At 38.6% G+C, this 20,613-nt stretch overlaps 1 protein-coding gene across 1 annotated transcript in view; it reads right to left on the bottom strand.

The window, feature by feature from the left end:
* Positions 1–20,613, bottom strand: part of mafb (MAF bZIP transcription factor b) — a 60,588-nt gene that overhangs the window by 304 nt on the left and 39,671 nt on the right. The window lies entirely within an intron of this gene.

The raw sequence follows: 20,613 nt of genomic DNA, 5'->3' as shown, positions 1-20,613 counted from the left end.
GCTATCTGAAATGAATCCCTGTTTTCAGTTTTTAGACTGTGTTTTACAGCTAGTTTTTTCAGTGCACCAGGCACATGAGTTAAAACACAGAAGAAAAAAGCTATGTAAAATTGGCCCTGCATTCCTAACAAATACCAATAAGAAAAATATTTATTTTAGTAAACTAGCCTAGCACGAAAGTGGATTGTGTCTACAGAACAGTCGGATTCAAAAAGCAACTTATTTTTGAAACAAAAAAGAATTTTGGCAGAGTGCAACAGCACATAAAATAATCCCCCATTTTCCATGAAATTGTTTGAAACTGTACATATATCTTTGTGTAATATTCATACACTTATTTCATACTTATTAAACTATGACTATTGTGTCAATTGTACAACTCTTAAAAAATAAAGATATATCACAGTTTCAGTTATAAGGACTCAGAAGATTAAAAAAGCAAGTAAGTCCCTCTATGCCATCAGTCAGGGGTGAGTGAGTTTCCCAGGGGTGACAGGAGCTGAACCCTTCCCCTATCCTGTGTGTTTAGCGTGGCTTTGACCATGACCCGGAACAACTCCATAAACAAACCGCCTGTCACACACATTACTCGCTCCAGGAGAGTAATTGACACATCAAGAAGCCAATCATAAAAGAGGCATGTCCCGCCCTTTCAAGCTTGTGCGGCCAATGGAATCGATATCTCGGACCAGCGGGCAAGAAAAGAACTTCCAGCTCCCATTCCAACACAAATGCATTCTGATAAATGGCTTCATGCGTTACATGTGCTGTTACACCTTAAAGCTGCAATCTGTATTTTTTTTGGGCGGGGGTTAAAAATCAGTTACTGAGCAAGTACATCAAATAATCTGTAATTGTCTATCTTACCCAAACTGAGAATAAATTAAGATATGGGGTATGATTGCACAGATAATGTAATTTGACAACCCAAGTAAAGATATTTACAGTAACCTGCAATTCAATGTTTTAAACAGAGAGGGCGACAGAGAGGCAGAAGTACAGAAGCCCTTGGGGCTTCTGAATGGGTTTGACACGTGAGCGTTGCAGATGTGAGCGTTACACAACCAGTTCTTCAAATCAGAGTACACACTCTCCTGCGCAAACAGCGTTGCGTAATGTGCATGTAGATGGCATACCCTTCTCGGCGCAGGTGGCCTATCTTTGTTTGCTCCCACACACACGCACCACAGTATGAGACCATGATGCAATGCAGAATTTGCACACACGATTGTGTAGAAAACCAACAGCAGACACACAAGGTGTTCCCAGAATTCCTTGTACGAGCGAGCACATGGACAAGAGGTTGTCTCACACGACGGTACGCATAGACAAACAAGTCATTCCTTCTGTATTTTGCGAGCGTGTGTGGGATTAGAGGTGCGACGCCACTCTATTTCTGGTTCCACTCCATCTCTTCCCTGTTCGCGCTCTCTTTCTTGTTCTATCTGTTCTCTCCAGAGAGGCAGAGCGGTCTGGGAGAGGTAGAGGCAGTAAAAGTGTCACGGCGTAATGAATGGGCCCCTGATCGAGGGAGAGAAAGAGAGTTCGCTGGAGGAAGAGCAGGGACTGGTTGTTATTTGTCTGATATTGAGGGAGGATAGCTAATGATGTGAAGCATGTAAACCTGAAGTGCCACTAAACCGCTCGTGTGTGCGTGTGGGAACCGACGGGACCGTCCCGATCCTGGATAACGGAAGATAAAGTGGGAACGCAGATGAAGTGTTTCTGGGCCAGCCAGGTGTCACACGCTGTATTGTTTGCAAATGGCTGAACACAGATAGGGAAAAACCTCCGACGGCACATAGACTCAACAAGACACTATTGCAGGCCCTCTTTAGCTTTAAGAGAAGAAAAAAAACGGTTTCGTTTTTTTGTAATGCGAACAGCAGAAAATCACACGGGCTACAATAACACGTCATTTTGGTTGTTTATTGGTTGAATTAAATCGAAAAAATATAGAATATAATGGCTTGGCAGGCTCTGTAAATTACTGTATAAAACACTTGTGTTTTCTTTCAGACCACATACAGATTTTGTAAAACAAATCGAGTTTAGAAAATAGATTTAGTTGCTGTTCTGACCACAAAATACTGAACAGACAGTGTTGGATAAACCCCGAAAACGCCTTTCTGAACATTACCACCATTTCTATACAACCTTTATCTATTGGTCTAGCATGTTTTATAAGAAAAAATGCCCCCAACAACCACAGGCCCTTAAACAGTTGGTTGACAACCACTTGACCTACAAACAGGACCAGTTTTAAATAATTCTTAAATGCACTGAGAACAAACAAAAGTGAATGATAACATGCACGATATTGACAGTGTGCCACAGGCGACATGCCAATTGGGCTATGTGCCCCAAGGGCTTCTGGGAAACTGTTGGGTCTGTTGTCCTCCGGGGGAGTCTGGGTGGCCGTCGTTTGCCTGTTTTGACCTTTTTGGCCTCCCCAGCAAGAGGAGCAAATGCTCAGCTGTGTCTGGAATGGAAACTGTTGTTTTGTTCTCCGAATGCTTAAGGCATCGATTCGCATACAACCAAAAACAACATCTTCGTTTCATCTTCCAGTCTGCATATTCACAAAGAAACTAATTGTTATTATTATTGTAGTTATTCATTATTTGGTTGGGGACTTTAATTTATTCAAATATTTTGATTTGTTCAGTGAATCATTCAATGATCCTTTATACTCTATTATGCCAATGATATGTGTATTCTGAGTCACTGAATCAATCTCTCTTTTTAGAAAGCTGGTTATCACTTTGTTGTGAAACTTTGGCCAGCCTTTAAAATAGAGACATTTCAGACTAAAAGAAAAATATAAGAACTCAAAACACCAAGTCAACCCCAAACACTGCTGGAAATCTAGTGTTAGCGCAAAGTCCTCGATCAGACCCGCGCGTTCATTCTGGGTCAGCAATAAATCCACCAACTGAAAATATGTCTTCGGCGGTCGAGCTGAGAAACCGTCAGGTAAGTGCAGGTCAACCTAAAAAGATCAGGAAGACCCTTTTAAACTCAGACTCATTTAATCCAATCGTTCTTTAACCTAAGTCTCTGAAATAAAAAGAAAAGAACCATCAAAACCGCTTCTACAGCCGTGCATGTCCAGCCAAGGCGGCTTTTGTGTGTGAGGCATTGGAAGATTCATGAGGGGATGTTTTTCTGGTTTCTTCCGCCGAGTCTTATTGATCATCGTATTGGAATCATTTGATAGTTAATCAATGCTTTCTCTTTCAGCTCGCCAGCCGTGAGACAGTGAGCCGTTTTTCAAAGGCCGGCCTTGATCTCGGAAACAACAATTTATACACACTTACTCACCTCAGTGCACAATACAGCTCTATTTCCCCAAGCATACCTTAAATCATCTTTATATTCTAGATCACTACCAAACAGAACTGAATATCGCTGAATACCGTATGAATATGGTAACATTGTAATACCAAGATTTTTGGCCACATGTACCGTGGTACTCTGTAAAGTTCCTTGTTGTGTTTTTATTTCTATATCATTTATTTATTTTGTTGTTATTATTATTAATACTATTTTATAATAATAATAATAAGAATTGTAATCGTTATTATTATTGTTATTATTATTACTACTATTTTTATGTAAGTATGAATAAATCAAAGGAATGTCATACAATACCATGTTCCCTTGGCCCTTTTCACAATGATGTCACTTAACTTCTGCCTTTTCGCAAAGCAGTGTATCGTAACATCCGTCTTGCAACAAACAAGAAGAACAACTTCCGTTTTGCCGTGAACTGACAGAACACGTATTCAGGTACTTATCCTAGCACCTTCGCTAACACAAAAAGAAAACAAAACGCTTACCTTCATAATCAAACAGGTACTGTTCAACGAAGAATTTGTATCCTTTATCTAACTTTGATCTTGTCGTAAAAGCGAAAATTTGTCTGCAAGACGTTGTACATCATCTAGCCGTATTTGTGGCAGATGTGCAAGGGACTTGGTAACCTCCATTCTGAGGCGCTAGCGGAAGTAACTTCTTCTTCTTGAGCTTTACTGGCGGATGGCAAACCAGCTTGTAGGTGCATTACCGCCACATTATGAACTGGAGTGCTAGCGAAAGTAACGATACACTGCTTCTCGGCAGAGAAGGGCGTATACCGTGGTATTTACAGCCGATACCATATTCGCTCTACCCTGGTACATGTGCTGTACTTTTTGACTTTAAAAGCTGTATCCATAGCCTAAAATAGCAGTCTAGTTGCAGACCGTCCATAATACATCTATACACCGAGACCTCACATATACCCAGACTTCTGAGGTAAAAGCTGCAATAGAAAGAACTCTAGTGTTACTAATATGCTGATAAGCATTACATAGTCCCGTCCAGGACGCGGCAGTGATGCAATACAAAAGGTGACTTTCAGAGGTAAACGGATCTTCCATTGACCCCCACTATACTGTATGTCTGTATCACTTCCTGTACGTACAGCCCTGGCTGTAACCAAAAGCCTTTCACAATGCATCCGCTTAATCTACCCCCATTTACAATGACACACTCAATACGCATCACTCGACCGTTCCCTCTGCCTGTTTGGATAGAGGAAGAAAGGAATTATGACATCACATCCTGCCACAAAGCCATCATTACAGCTGACGTCTGGGACTGCGGGTCTAACCTCTGACTTTGCTCGAATTCCGACACGCTCCGCTCCGGCACATCTGCGGATAGTGGAGACAAACCGGAAAGATGCACCACATGCCAGGTGTTTAATATCAGCGCTGTGTGGTGCAATTACCCCGCAGAAATGAGCTTTTAATTCCGTTTTATTGGCCCAATATTGCTTCTGGTGTTTAGTTTTTAAACATTATAATTAGTTTTGAAAAGATTGGTCGACCTCATTCTATTCCACAATACCCCATGGCTTTAAACAATACTCAGCGGCGGCGCGGATGCAGGGTCTGGAAACGCCTGGGTTGCGGTGAAACACGGTTTTAATAGCGCTGTAGAGCTTTGAGACAGCTGGCTAGAGAACCACTTATTGTTGAATATGGAGAATAAACGCTGCTAAAAATATAAAAAGAATAGGATTACTGCAATTTTAACGTTTGGGAAACCATTTTCGTAACCTATTTATGTCGAGCAAATGGGAAGAACGTTGAACAGACTATTTAACTACATAATAAAATGTGCTTATGCGGTTTATTGTCTAGAGCAGCGGGTTTTAGGGCTAGGGACCCTCAAATGCATTTTTTTAAAGAAACATCTTTATAGAAAACAGTGTCATACAACCACTAAACAATCTGAATAAAACAACCTTTTTAATCTATTATTTATTTTAATTGGTTTTAGTAGGAGAGATATGCTCTTTTTCATAAAATGGTTCATCTGTAAGAACATCTATAAGGGTCCGCAGATCACAATTTGAAAACCCCTGGTCCCGAAAACAGCACCCAACGGTGTGTAATGGCTAAATCATTTAATCCAAGTAATATTTAGTTTATTATTCCCATGAATTTAGTATTGGCTATAGGTGAATAATTACCATTTATTCTGAACTTGCACCGGCTTAGTGGGCTGTGAAATGCCAAAGTGTGTGGATATTTTTAATGAATATGATCAATGGCACATCTCTCAGAGGAATGGATACACTCGATAGAAAGATGCGATCAGGAAAATTTACGATCCGTGGCCATCCATAAACTGTCACCTCTCCGGCGCTCAAGATTAGCATGCGATTAAAATGTAGGTCAATATTTATTAAGAGCTGTTATAAAGTCAATGTTAATTTTATGAAATCCAGTAGCCGACACTTAGATAACTTTATGACTAGATCATATGTTTCTTTACATCTATATTGTTTACAACGTAAATCTAGTTTTGTGAAGTTTTCATTTGGCGAAAATGCTTATGGTGAGATAAACAGTCATTTTAAAGCAATTTAAAGGATTGAGAAGGTTACGTTCGGTTACATATCTTATATTATGTGCATATTGGTGTACATTTAAGATGCATAGCACCAAGTCTGACGTTTAAGACAATCAGTCATCATAAATTTGGTAAGAACCAATGACCTTTGACTTTACTGAAATCAAACCTGGTGCAATGCATCGTCTTTAGGTTTGTACTTAAATGTACGCTATGTGAACAAGATATTTACAGTATAGCCTATTGGAGTGAACGATTTTCAGCAAATAATTTAAATGTGCGCATACTGTCAAATATAGAACCTAAAACTAATTACAACCTCTGAAGACTTAAAATACCCCAACAACAACAAAAAAACTATCGATAATATGACAAATAAATGACACTATTTTCATTTTGAGTGTGATGTTCCTTTAAAACTACTACATCTTAGGTAAGACCTGCATTTTAAAACTGAAGCTTTGGTAACAATTTTAAACGTATAGTAATGCGTCAACCTGTTACGGTTTTTAAAACGTGGGGGATGTTACAACACAAAAACGAGATAATACTCTACAGTACCCTTGTTTTTTTCCTGTGTATGTGTGTGAAAGTTTGTGACATACTTTTACGTAGCCAACGGGGCAGTACATGATGAAGTGCACTAGCGCTTGCCTGCTATTATAAGACAATAAGATAACAAGCTCTCTTATTCATTCTGAAGAGAATTTCAAGCGGTACGTACAACCGCCTGTGCCGGGACATTTTTCCAAATGTATCTCCGCCGTCTCTTGACGTTTTAGTGGAAATACTGCCAGCGCGAAACCTCTGCATAGCACCAGACGAGTTGACCTTGTAAACCTTGACTTATTTCGTACGCTCTTTGTGCGGAAGGGAGAAAGCGGGGGCGGAGAAACCAGAGGAGCCGTCATACCTGTCACGCCTTTCAAACAAAAAGAAAAACGAGCGCTCGGCCCCGAGAACAATTATTCCCTCCTGTCTGGAGATTCATCAGAGACAGAGCCAGGGAAAAGGTGCGGAAAGAAAAATCGAGAGGACCAGAAATCGAGCGAGTGTGGAGTGGAAGCAGGCGCCCATCGGAGAGTGAGAGAGAGAGAAAGAGAGAGAGGAGGTATAAGAAGAAAGAGGATTTGTCAGTGTGCTTTAGTGGAAAGCTCGCAGCTAAAGGCTGAGGTGGCAGTAATGAAACATTCATAATCGGCACAGACACGCTTCAACACACTCGCTGACACACTGTTTAAGCACTGCCACTCCAAGGTCACACACACACCTGAGAACAACTGAGACTGTACAGCACGAACGCAAACGCTTTCTCACACACACACATACAGCTGCATTCCAACTCTCTGTATAGCAACACATATTCCTCTAAAATCCTGTTATTCTTTACTCATTCTTTGAAATATAAGTAAATAGTGACAGAATTTGAATTTTTGTGCGAACTTTTCCTTTAATGCCGCCTGTCGAAACTGAATAAATGTGCTGCATGAGGTGATATAGGTTTAGTTTAACTATTCTCTAACCCTCACAAAAGCAGTCGATAAGTCTGAGTTTGTCCGTCTTCATCCCATCTCGTTCTTTGCTGTTTTTGGTATTATTTAATGATGTCTGTGAACACGTTCGAGCGTTAAATACTCATGTTTATATTCGGTCCTGAGGCGTACATCATGCTTGGCAAACTCGCCTTTGAAGTGCCAAAGCCCCTCAGCGGGAGCCCTTAACTAAAGAAAACAACCCAAACAAGACTAAACAAGCACCAAACTAAAGAATTAGCTTTACCGACAACGGCTTTTTACAGCATCGAATAGAAATCATAAACAGCTGCGACAGGATCCCATACTGGATTCACTCTTTACCAGAGATTAGCAACTAAAACTTAAATTTTTACATCCCTACATCTCATGTGCGTGTATAAGACAAACAAATCATAGGAAACGATCTACTGTGTCCAGCTAAAGGCCAGCCAAGTAAAAAAAAACAGTAGCCTGTAACTATCGACTGTGTTCACAAGCAAGGCAGCAGCTTTGCTTTCGCCATCCGGCATAGAAACGAGTTGTTAAAAAAAACCCAAAATATCAATTCTGTCATCATTTATTCACCCTCATGTCATTCAACACCTGTATATGAGTCTTTCTGCAGTGAAACACAAAAGAAGATATTTTGACAGTGTTTTTGGGTCCATACAATAAAGTCAATGATGTTACCAACATTCTTCAAAATATATTTTGTGTTCTGCTGAAGAAAAAAGTCATACGGGTTTGAAATGACATGAGGATGAGGTAATGATGAATGCTGTGTCTTTAAATGTAAAAGGAAAGGTAGGACTGGACCTGATTTTACATAGGGAATGAATTGAATTAATTGGTGAAAGTGTGCATATTATACCAGAGCGGCAGAAAAGTTAACCGACAGTTATTTCCGAATCCGGGAAAGTTATTTGGATTTGGATTTTGGATTTGGATTTGGATTCAATTTATTGTCATTGCACATGTACAAGTACAAGGCAACGAAATGTGACCTCTGCATTTAACCCATCCAGAGAGTAGTGAACACACGTACCCCCGGAGCAGTGGGCAGCTATCACTACAGCGCCCGGGGAGCAAGTAGGGATAAGGTGCCTTGCTCAAGGGCACCTCAGTTGTTACCCGCTGGCCCTGGGAATCGAACCGGCAACCTTCTGGTCATGAGTCCGACTCTCTAACCATTAGGCCACAACTGCCCCAAATTCAATCTTGATTAAAGATGACAAAGTCAAACAGTTTGTTCTTGGGAATAGCGAGCGCTGATCTTTTACAATGAGACCAGGATAAGACGCGTATCAGTAAAGTAAACAGTGTTGACTTTTATGTTGACTTTAATCACTACATATTTAATGAAGCCCATGAATGATGCATCCACCTATGCTACATATTTTCCTTCTCTCCATCCTCAGCCTACTGGTCATTTCCACCCCACCCCCCAAGCTTTTGATGTATAATTCATCTAGAACATATTCCATTAAGAAGTCGTATGATCATTCTGTTGACGCCGCGCTTATATTAATGTAGATACAAACAGTGGACATCAGCGTTTTTGCGAGTTGTGTTCCAAACATACAGAACGCGCTCTGTCGACGTGACGCGAGGTTCTCGCGTCTTACATGCAGCCCGATACGCTCGGCAAACAAAGCGTAACAGCCGTGACAGATCTCGCAAGGTTCAAACAAACTCATCAGCTATTGTCTATAACAGTCGGTTCGCCTGGGCAACAAACAATAGGATCCATATGTTGACGAATTTCTGAGCCATATGTGATGAAATAAAAAATGAGGAACAGGCAGGCGTGGAGAGATGAATCTGTCTCTCCAGAAGGCGAACGTTTCAGGAAACAGGTTTGCGTGGCTCTATCGAACTGCAGGAGGGACGGACGGAGCAAAAGAGAGAGAGTGAAGAGAGGTGGGGGTCTTCCGAGCGTCTGCTATGCCGAAGAATGCAAACGAGCCAATCTGCTCGACTTCGTACGGGAGACGAGAGAAAAAACGAGAGCGTACTCGACAAGATTGTCAGGTGGTGGCGGAACTCACACAAACGGCTACCTAATGACTCGATTTATTCAAATGCCGCCCAGTTCCTCCTAATGGTGTCTTCCAGCTGCATTTCCACTCACGCTCTCTCTCTCTTTCTCTGTTTCTCGCTCTCACTAGCCTGAGTGAAAGTGGCGTTTACGGGCCTCAATCCCTCCGAGGGACCCTCGGATCTCAACAACTCTACCCACGGGAAACACGCGCATGTTGCACAAGCATCTGATCAGCTTCTAGCACAGCTGCCAGACCATCAGATACTACGGCAAGATCAAGTTAACACTTTTCACAAACGCACTTTGACAACAAAGGTTGCGAGCCACAGTATATTGTGCACTGTACCGTTTACAGTACACTTTCCAAGATGAACGTTTCAAACCGCTTGACCTTTCAAGTTTTTAACATCAAGTTTTTAACGTTTTTGAAATAAAAAGTCAAAAGATATAAAATCATGTTTTGTATCAATTCGGTTAATCCGTCACTTTGTAAACGGAGGGTCAAGTCAAATGCATTGCATTGTGGGATATACAATACATCTGGGTATACTTCAGTATGCATACTGCAAAAAATTAATATACTGTGTTCAGTATTAACACTTTATAAAGCTGTTATAACATAGCTCAAATTGTGTATAACTTAGTTATTACATGTCAGTCCTCACCTTGCAACAGCGATAGTTTTACGAGATATGAAAGATAGAATTGTTTAAATCTGACCTCAACTGAAGATGGATCAGGCATGGCAATTGCAACATTTGTGCGATATAAACAAAAAAAGGTGTTTGTGACAAAAAAAAAGTATGTATGTGCATAAAATAAAGGCATTGAATGAGCAATTGTATAATAACAAAGAGAAAAATCATTAAACACAGTGGTGGGTTTGTTGAAGGCGGAGACGATTACGACGGGGAGATCTTCTACACGAGATAATCTAATTCCCCATAATCCCTGGGCAAATATGACTCGAGCTAATCTCTGCATCAATATTTGGCTTTCGTTTTTAATTATCACATCAAACAGAGTGGAGTACGACCACGGCGAGCGTTATTGCTAAGCTGGGGAACATTTTTAGTGTTGTCCTGTTTGCATTGTATTGACATTTGGCAGCCAACTCAAAGAGCGATTATCTGGAGTAGCGCGCGGGTCGTTGGGACAGTCGAGGCCGACCAAACTCCAAACGCGGAATTGGACGACGGGGGCAAAGAAAACAGGTGGACGCAATATACATAATGCGTAGAAAGTTCCCGTACTCAGCAAGTCCTCCGAGCTCCGTGATTTACACCGCCGCAGGATTTATAGCGCTTCGATAGAACATAATAACCCTTGCGAACACAATAATCATTCAGAAGAATAAAGAAAAAAATCTCTGCCTTTGTTATCTTACAATTACTATTGTGTATTTTATTGCATAATGGGTCTCAACAGTGCAGTTAATGGTATTACTGGCATACGACCAGACGTTGGCTTGTAAATAAGCATAATGGCACTTTTTAATAAATTACCTCACCTCGACACAACAATAATTTAATCTCCTTTATGAAAAAGGGACAGGTTGACAATGCTGGATTTATGGTGGTATAGATTAGTCATCATCATTACTCTTGGATCTGTTATATATTTCTCAGATGAATTTGCTAATGTGCAGTCACTAGCTAAAATGAATATTGGCCGGCCACCTCGCTCTTAAAATGCTGGAATGCATTCAGACTCTTTGGAAAGCCGCATTTCATATGGTCACATATCAGAACGGGCGTATGCTTGAGTTTGCATTTATTGCATTTCATTAGAGTAACCTGGCTTTAAAATACAGCTTTTATATTTGATTTCCTGCATTTTGAGATTAAAATAAAAAACCTTGAGCTGTTTCTGAAAACAACCCGTTTCAAGAGGCACAAAGAGAGAAATGCATGTGAATACCTGCATCTGCTGCGAAATGTCATCTGAAGAGACTGTTAACTGTCATAGTCAACAATACAATTGAACATTCATCCATTCTCTTATTTTACAGAGTATATGGCCAAAAGGAGTGCTCGAGCCAGACTGAACATTTAACAGATGCTTTTAGCAACTCAATATGCATTTGATCCGTTTGTGTGTTCCATGGGATTCGAACCCACAACCTTTGCGTGCTAATGCAATGCTTTACCAACAGAGCTATATCACTGAAAGCACCCTATATTATACGTATGGAGACAGTGAGAGATGTTGTTTGGGTTGCAGTATTTTTTTTCATGTAATGTATATAATCTTGAAAATGTGGAGAAAGTTTGCATGGTGGAATTATTGATGCCAGCGTTAAAATGCCTTGCAATAATGCTCTCTATATAAATTTAGTTCTCTCCTTTGAGTTATGAACTGGATTTTATGAAGCACTGGATTTTTTGATGACTGGATACGGAAACTAACAACGGTATCGACTTCTGACTGATGGCACATCAGCAAAATTTCACGCCGTGGAATCTCTGCATTTTTTTTACAAATGTGTTAACGTATGGATGAGCTAAAAATAGCCGTGCATTTCATGGTGGCGACTTTAGTTTCACGTTCTTTTCACACACACATGCCCTGAATGATAAAGGTGACCTGATGGGTTTGATTTCAGCAGATTGATTGAACCAGGAAGAGAGAGAGAGAGAGAGAGAGAGAGAGAGAGAGCGAGAGAGAGCGAGAGAGAGAGAGAGAGAGAGAGAGAGAGAGAGAGAGAGAGGTGGACGAAGTACACAACTTCCTTACTTGAGTGAAAGTACAGATACTACTGGTCAATATTACTCCACTACAAGTAAAAGTTGTAAAGACAGATTCTTACTTAAGTAAAAGTACAGAAGTACGTGCTTTTAAAAGTATTCAAGTATTAAAGTAAATTTCCTTATGTCAGTTGTGCATTGTTTTATTGTCGTATACCTTATGCCTCTGAAGCAACCTACTGAATACACTGAGTAGCTCACAGTATCAGTGGTATTAAAGTAGTAGTTCAGTTCAAATTTGCCCCCATTGACTTTCAGTAGTAATTTTTAAGTCAATGGGGGCAAATTTTGCAGTGAGCAACTCCTTTAAGAGCTTTATATGTTTAGCACATATATGTTTAGTTTAGATATGATCCTGTATGATCATTTAGCCTAATTATCCTCATTAGCCCTTAGGCCTATATGTATTTATGAGCAGTGTTCTTTTATTTTGTATATTCCTTTACCAGTTTTAACAGCAATTTACCAGTAAGTAGTAAGGTTCTTGTATAGTAAAGTATAGAAGCCATGTTTGTTGGATTTATTACCATTTGTATTACCATAATTTAACTACAAACATAAACTGTAGCTAGTATAATGAAACTATGGTATGTTTAGTTGCTGTGGTTTTACTAAAGATTATTAATTGGAGTATGGTTCCTATATATAGAAAATGGTAAATATGTTGATACTGTGGTTTTACTGCAAATACCATCCCTGCTGAAAAAAACAATGAATTTTTGAATTAGAATGAGATTTTTAAATTAAATTCCTCTTTGTAGCGTGTTTGGGTTTTATTCCAATAGGATTTAACATCCCATCAATAGAATCCATCACATACAAGTAGACAACAAGTATCCATAGTACAATTCCCATTGTAACCATTAAATCCATTGCATTTTCTGTTGTATTTTGGGCAGGGTCCTATAGTTTTTACTTCAACAGGAATACTTCAACTATAGTTACTTCAGTAAAAACATCATTCATTTTCCAAATCGCTTTAAATGATACAGCAGCAGATCAGAAGTTAACACGTCTTTTATTGTTCTATTTGTCTTTTTAGTGCGCTATCAATGGTGTAGCAGCGCCTACGTTTACATTAGTTTAGCGGGGAAGATCCCCAGAGTTGCCAGATTTGCGTTAAAAAATTCCGCCAAATGGCCATTCAAAGCTTGCCGGAAAACGGCGAGCATAGAAAAACTGAAATACTTGGCAACAATAAAAGGTCCTGGCAGATCGCAAGCCAGATAAATTGCGCACACAGGAAACCCCGCTGCATAGAAACCATTTTCTACTTTTGGACCTTTTTATAAATGTAGTGGAGTAAAAAGTATGATATTTGTCTTTCAAATGTAGTGAAGTTAAAGTACAAGTACTCAGAAAAAATAATACTCAAGTAAAGTACAGATACTCAAAAAGTGTACTTAAGTACAGTACTCGGGTAAATTTACTTCGTTACTGTCCACCACTGTAACTAATGCACGACTATTTACTGTCAAAAAGCCATGCAAACATGCCATGCAAACATGAGAATTTTCTCTATTAAACACACACAAACACATGTTTTTTATTATATTATCGTGTTTTTGTTGTGTTAGTTAGCAGTATTTTTTTGAGTTATTATGGCTTAAATCATACCAACTCCACTTTGATTGATATTAATTGGAAAAACATGATTTTTGAAAAAAATCTAATTTTAGAACCAAACCCTTCACATATACTTGTATAGAGAACGCATGTAACAACTGTTAGTGTAATGTCTATCATTTTTGTAATGAAGTATAGGACATTTTGTGAAAATGAGCTTAACATCAGTTGACCAGAACAAATTACAATGCACAGAAAATATATTCCTGAAAAAGCATCTCAGATCTTATTAGAAATAGCATTTATTTAAAAAATGGCCACTGTACATAACAGCACTAAACCGGCATTAAAGCGTTACACAGTGAGAATATCATAGGTTTTGACATCATCAACACAGGCATGTCTGATTGGCCGATACGCAGCAGGTATTCCTGCTTTATTAATGAAATCATCTTCAGCAATTAACATGAGCTTTAAGAGCGTGTATAATGACAGTCATGGGCAGCTGTATGTCCGTGACACCGGCCTTCCCCTGTGGCTCTAATTAAAAAAGGTCCCATTACAATGTGTGTGTGTCAGTGTTAAACGTACACGAGGAAGTTCAACAGATGAACACCTGCTATTGCCGCAGTCACAGCAAACACACTTTTCATGGTCAATCCTGTTGGAAAGCAGCTAAAAATGTGTTCGGTTGGTACTTTAATGGAAGTACTATTACTAGCTTTCTTGGAATTCCAGATCTTATTGATTTTTTGCAATTATTTAGATTGATGGTGGGGTTACAGAGAGTCCTGTCATGCTGCGGCGAGAGATGTTCGAAGTAAATAGATTATTGCAATTTATTTATTGATTTATTTATTTATAAACCGTTTTAATACCAACTTCAAAAGTATGGCTTGGGACATTTGATTTAAAATCTTATTATACGCGTTTTATTTTGTTGCCTAATCTTGGTTTTGAAAATGTATGATATATAATCAAGCGCTATGTCCAGGAAAAAGATATCTATGAAGATTTGATCAACTTTATTTGCCAGCCTAAAACCAGTACAAAATTACATAGCAAATGTCGCGTATTTGTTTTCGGACTGTTTTTGCATTAATAAATGGATATTTGCTAACACGATTATCATGTTAATTACATATTGAATAATATAGCAATGACCATAGCTAATAGATCATAAGGTTACTTTGATTTCCTTGAATGTATATGCTAACCCTATGATGTACCCTGTCCAGGTTTTTTTGCCACCTGTTCAAGAAGATGTCCTGTCTCGGACTGGGATAGACAGGTTCCAGCTAAGGGTGTCACAATATTGTCAATAACCGTGATATCCCAAACAATGTCCATCGATATCAATTCTACAAATATCGTAATGATCGTAAACTATTCTTTCTCTGCCTCCCTACACTTGTATTTTCAGTGTGATTTATTGACCGAATAACAGACAAAACATAAAATACACCAAATAAACTAAATTAAAGATGAATATGACTGATGGCATCATTCATTTCTTCAAAAAGCGTTAATATAGATACCGCGATAATATAGGCGCCGTTAAAGTCGCTGGGCACAAAACCGCGTAGTGAAAATCTGATATCGTGGCCACGTATTCACATAGTAAAGTCATTCATATGCAATGTGGATTACAGCAGTGTCATTTAGTATATAACACTAAAAAATCTGGATTATTCTTTTTCTCTCATTTTATGCGTTAGATTATAATTGCATGCTCAGGAATTCATCACCTTTTATGCCTTACGAGTGAATATAAAGAGTTATGAATAATATTATAAATTATAGATTGGAAAAATCATGAAATTATGAGTAACCACTTTGTTGAAGGACATGTCTGAGAAAAACGGTTATGAATACTGAATTTGTTCTGAGCCGTTAAAGCAAAGAAAAGGACGTGAAAAGGAAAGGAGACACAATGGGTCGGAAAGGAAGGGGAACATAAAGGAAGTAAAAAGAAAGTTAGGACAAAGTTAAAAAAGGGAAAGATGAAGTTAAAACAAACAAAAAAAATATAAAAGCAAACGCAAACAATAAATCACTTTCATACACACACTGCTGGTGTACTAGTGTATGAACTCCCACCCACTCCTCCCCTCTATTGTTGTGTGTGTGTGTGTATTTGCTGTATAAATCATGCTGACATCAGCGTCGGTGAAAGTTGCCGCGGCCACGTGCCGGAGTCCTTCAGTGAGACCCGCGCGCGTGCGTGCGAGCGAGAGAGAGAGATAGAGAGACAGGAAGAGGAAACACGAGCGAAGGAAAGAGAAGAGAGGAGATGATCACTTCGACCTGGGATAACCGATTCTCCTTTCATCATTCCATGACATTCCGTGACATTTAAAAAGCCATTAACGGCAGCGGCCGGCGTTCCTGTAGGAAGACAGAGCCGCGTGTCCGTTCGCCGTACATAATGTGATCATGTGTGTCTGGATTAACTGATTACTGTGATATCACACACTGATCACAAATGAGCCGCCACTGACCGACTGCCAGCTCCCAAACTATAAACCTACAACGCTTCATTTCACTCTCATCCGCTTACGGGGATTTGACTTCCTGAAGGGGTCATGTATATGTCGACCCTAACTGTAACATACTGCTGCGTGTCAGATGGTAATACCACGGTACTTTGATATATATACTGTGGTTGTGAATAATGAACACATTTTGATATTGTGTCTTGCATGGCAGTCTGAGGTCCAGTGGAGTTAACATGACTGTAAAACATCTACATAACTTTTTTTAGTCTAGGTACTTTGAAATAGCATGGTATTGCCACACATGGTATGGTAATACCATGCAATTGATAAATACAGAATACTATTATACCATTTACATTTATAGTACATTTATTCACTTGAAAAACATGCTTAAATATCGTATATGTGAAAAAAGTTCGATTTAATATATAAATGAAAAAAAAGATACACCATAGATCAGTGGTTCTCAGACTTTTCATTGTAAGGCCCCCTTTGTGTGGGGTGCATCGCTTTGCGCCCCCCCCCCAAATAAAGACATATATTCTTAAACTTGGATTTTTTGATTGAACCAAAAACATATTCAGTTATACAACGCTGGAACATCAATTCTTTTGGTTGGTGGTCTTCTTTTTCCTATATATAATTTCATAAAATCCCACAAAATCTGTGGCCCCCCATACCCATCTTGGGCCCCCATTTTGAGAACCACTGCCACAGATACATTCCCATTCTGAACAAATCCATCACTCCGGTTTTTACTCGTTCAGTAGTTTGTTAAATCACTTGATATAATGAGGAAAGTCCCAATGACAATGACTAACTTTATGATTGATGTCGTCTATAGAAGTGTGGCCGTCACTTGTCGTAACAGTATCTCATAAATTCCAAGTTTCCCGGAGACTGACGCCTTTCATCACACCGATAGGCCTCCGGTATGAAGATAAGCAACAATACAAGACAATCTATTCTAATCTTTTTGTTTCTCTGCCACACAGTATTTAATCAGTATTTTCTCACATCTGTCTCAATTAACTGCTGTGATTCTGTTGTGTTATTGTAGGTTACTGTACAGTACGTTACATTACGCTGCATTTTACCTGTACATCACGTTACATATTGTTGCATTGCTTTGCGTGACTAATGTGTAGTTGTAACGTTAAGGAATTATTTCAACATCTGACCTTTAAAAATTGAATAAGGTTGGATAAGTCATCTAAAATAAAATATGAAATCATACACAAAAATTTAATAATAATAACTTCATTCATAAATGTACTTCATTAAATGAAGTTGCAATGTTACTTGACATGACATTGTTCTGTTGTCACATTACATTATGCCACTTTATTCAGAATTATTTGTAGAGATGCGCTGATACTAAATCCTCACCGATACCGATTTTTCAGCAGGATATCTGCCGATACCGATTGAGAAGATTAAATAAATATTCTTAACTTTCTAAATAATCTTAATTCATATAATGACTATTAATATTGTGCATCAAACTGGTGATGTTTGATATATTGGCCCTGATCAGCTATTTTTTAAACGATCTGCCTATAGTGTGAAAAATTGCTTTTATCGACCGATACCGATTATCGGTTCAAAATACAATCTTGGACCTGCATTATAAACTTACATGTGTTTACCCCAGTTGTTAAAACTGGAATCTGTAACGTTTGCCTCTCTATCGCATTTTCTGTTTGAAAAATAAAATGCAGGTTATATACAATAACATATTTTAACATGGGTTGAAGTCAAATTATATCAAACCGACATTTCCCATGAAATCATACCCGATATCTCAAATGATAAACCATTATTATAAACTTACCTTTGAGATTCAGGCTAAGGTAAAGAGACAGTTATCAATGCATATTTTAAATGTACTCCCTCAATAACTGTTTTTTGTTTATTTTTAACAAAAAAAGTTACGAATTGCAGCTTTAATGTTGACGTGTAAAACTCTCGGAGCTGTCAGTGTGACATGAGACACGCTCAGCGTAATCTCTGTTTGAGTGACAGAGTGGCTCTGATAGGTTCTCAACAAGATTTGTTAATGAACAGCCATCAGTCACAGCTTTTCCTGGTACTATGACACGGCCATTACTTCCTGTCTCATGTGACCAATCATGACATGAGATGCTTCACAGAGATCAGTGGGCGATTTTAGTCACAGGTGATGAAAAGATGATGGTAACTATGATGTTTGCATCTGGGATGATGAACTACACATTGTGCCTACGATCAAAATCCTTAGGTTACTCCAGAATAGCTGCTTTGGATCAAATATTTTGATAAAATGCTTAGTAATGTTATTTGACGCTCTCCGTGACACAAATGTAAAAAGATATTGTTGGTTTCAAATATGTCGCATGAGGATGCATTGTGGGAGGATTGTAATAACATCACATGTTCTTATGTCTCGAAACAACGTGAAGAACGGGAACATGTGGAAGATTAAATAAGATTTAAAGGGACACTCCACCCAAAAATGAAAATTCTCTCATGAATTACTCGTCCTCAAGTTGTTCGAAACCTGTATAAAAATTTTTGTTCTGTTGAACACAAAGGAAGATATTTGGAAGAACGTGCTGAGACACCATTGACTACCATAGTAGAATTTTTTTTAATGGAGGTCAAAGTTCCCCCAGAACTGTTTTCTTTTCTACATTTTTCAAAATATCGTATTTTGTGTTCGACAGAACAAAAAGTAATTAAATAAAAAAATACAATAATTAATAAATTATAATTATTTTTTTATGCTATGGTAGTCAATGGTGTCCCAGACATCTCAGTTGCTAACATTCTTCTAAATATCTTCCTAAAGAAATTTACATAGGTTTTAACTTAAGGGTGAGTAAATCATGACAGAATTTTCATTTTTGGGTGAACTATCCCTTTAAGATCTGAGATTATACTGTCTGAAAAAATGCCTCCATTTACCCTCGAATTTCTTTGTGATGTGCATAGCAGAATGTAAAAATAGTACAGCATTTTCTAAAAAGACCACTTTTTTTAACTTTTTCAAAGCTGTTCCTTTAAAATCCCCTAAACAACAGTACAATATACTGCATGTAATATTGTTAAACACAACAAAAAAGAAACTCCCACAGTGCAGTGCAAGATCAGTGTCCCGCCTAAAAAAGTCTCCTAGCGTTCCTCCACAGCGCCATGAAATACAGCACACTCGCGCGGCTGACAGATGGACACTAGCGAGCGTTGTATAGGATTAACTGCATGTACAATACAGTAATTACATATGCTACAGTCTTTCATACACATGCGTCCAGCACAAACACTATTTATAGCTGCTAAGCATATTAATTTATGAAGCTTTATTGTTTACAGTACAAGCCGTCCTGTTCAAGAGCCAATAATGTACTTGACCACGCAGCCACGCTGAGCAGATAATTCACGTGAGTATTGATATAATTAAACTGTCGTTTACAGGATAAATAGGCCTAATTTTACTGGAGTTAATTTTCGGATTTTAGATAAACAATTTTGCATAATTAGCTTTCGTCTAACTGCATTTAATAAAACGTTTTACGGGAAAGTCTAGACGTAGGACTAAATATGTTCTTTTCATAGGGTTAAAATGACAAGGGAGAGATAAGGGGTCTTTATCAAAAAAATAAAATAATACTTATCACTACACACACAAACACACACTTAGCTGAAACAGCTAAACATTAAGACAAACACATCTGGGCCTCAGCGTGTGTGTGTGTAACGAAACTCCAACATCATATTTACCTTTTCTAATTATAATATAATAATTATATTCCTTTAAACAAGATGAAACGTAGACTTCTAACAGCGAAACACACGTGACTGTGATGTATGATTTGCTGTGATTCAGCAGTAAAAGTGCCTTTACAGTAAGGAGAACGGTACAGTAGGACAGAAGGTTTGGAGTGAAACACTTTTTTTTAAAGCTGGTCAAATCCATCTTCAGACAGAATGATACTTTGTTAGCAAATATCGATAAATCATGAATATTCATATGCAGGTACTCCGTGACCTTTTGAGATAGTCCATAATACCACTGACCTTCATCAAGATGTATATTGTACAAAATGACCCCTGACAAACTTTCACAGCTAACAGAGAGTTATAACACAAATCATCAGATTTTTTACATTTGTCCGCCTGCACACGCACACAAACACGTGTCATTGCAGAGGGTCGTATTCTACAGCGTGTGTGTGTCTGACTGTGGTCATGTGCAGTTTTACAAACCAGTGGAGAGATGCTGTCGCTAATATTTACAGGCCCTCGTGTCTTACGCCTTTCTTTAAGCTGGAAGCACACTGCAATTTTTTTCCTCCTTTACG

Source organism: Triplophysa rosa, linkage group LG3 (assembly GCF_024868665.1).
Source record: "Triplophysa rosa linkage group LG3, Trosa_1v2, whole genome shotgun sequence".
NCBI lineage: Eukaryota > Metazoa > Chordata > Actinopteri > Cypriniformes > Nemacheilidae > Triplophysa > Triplophysa rosa.
The sequence above is the reverse complement of the archived record's forward strand: the minus strand, read 5'-3'. Positions and strand labels throughout refer to the sequence as shown.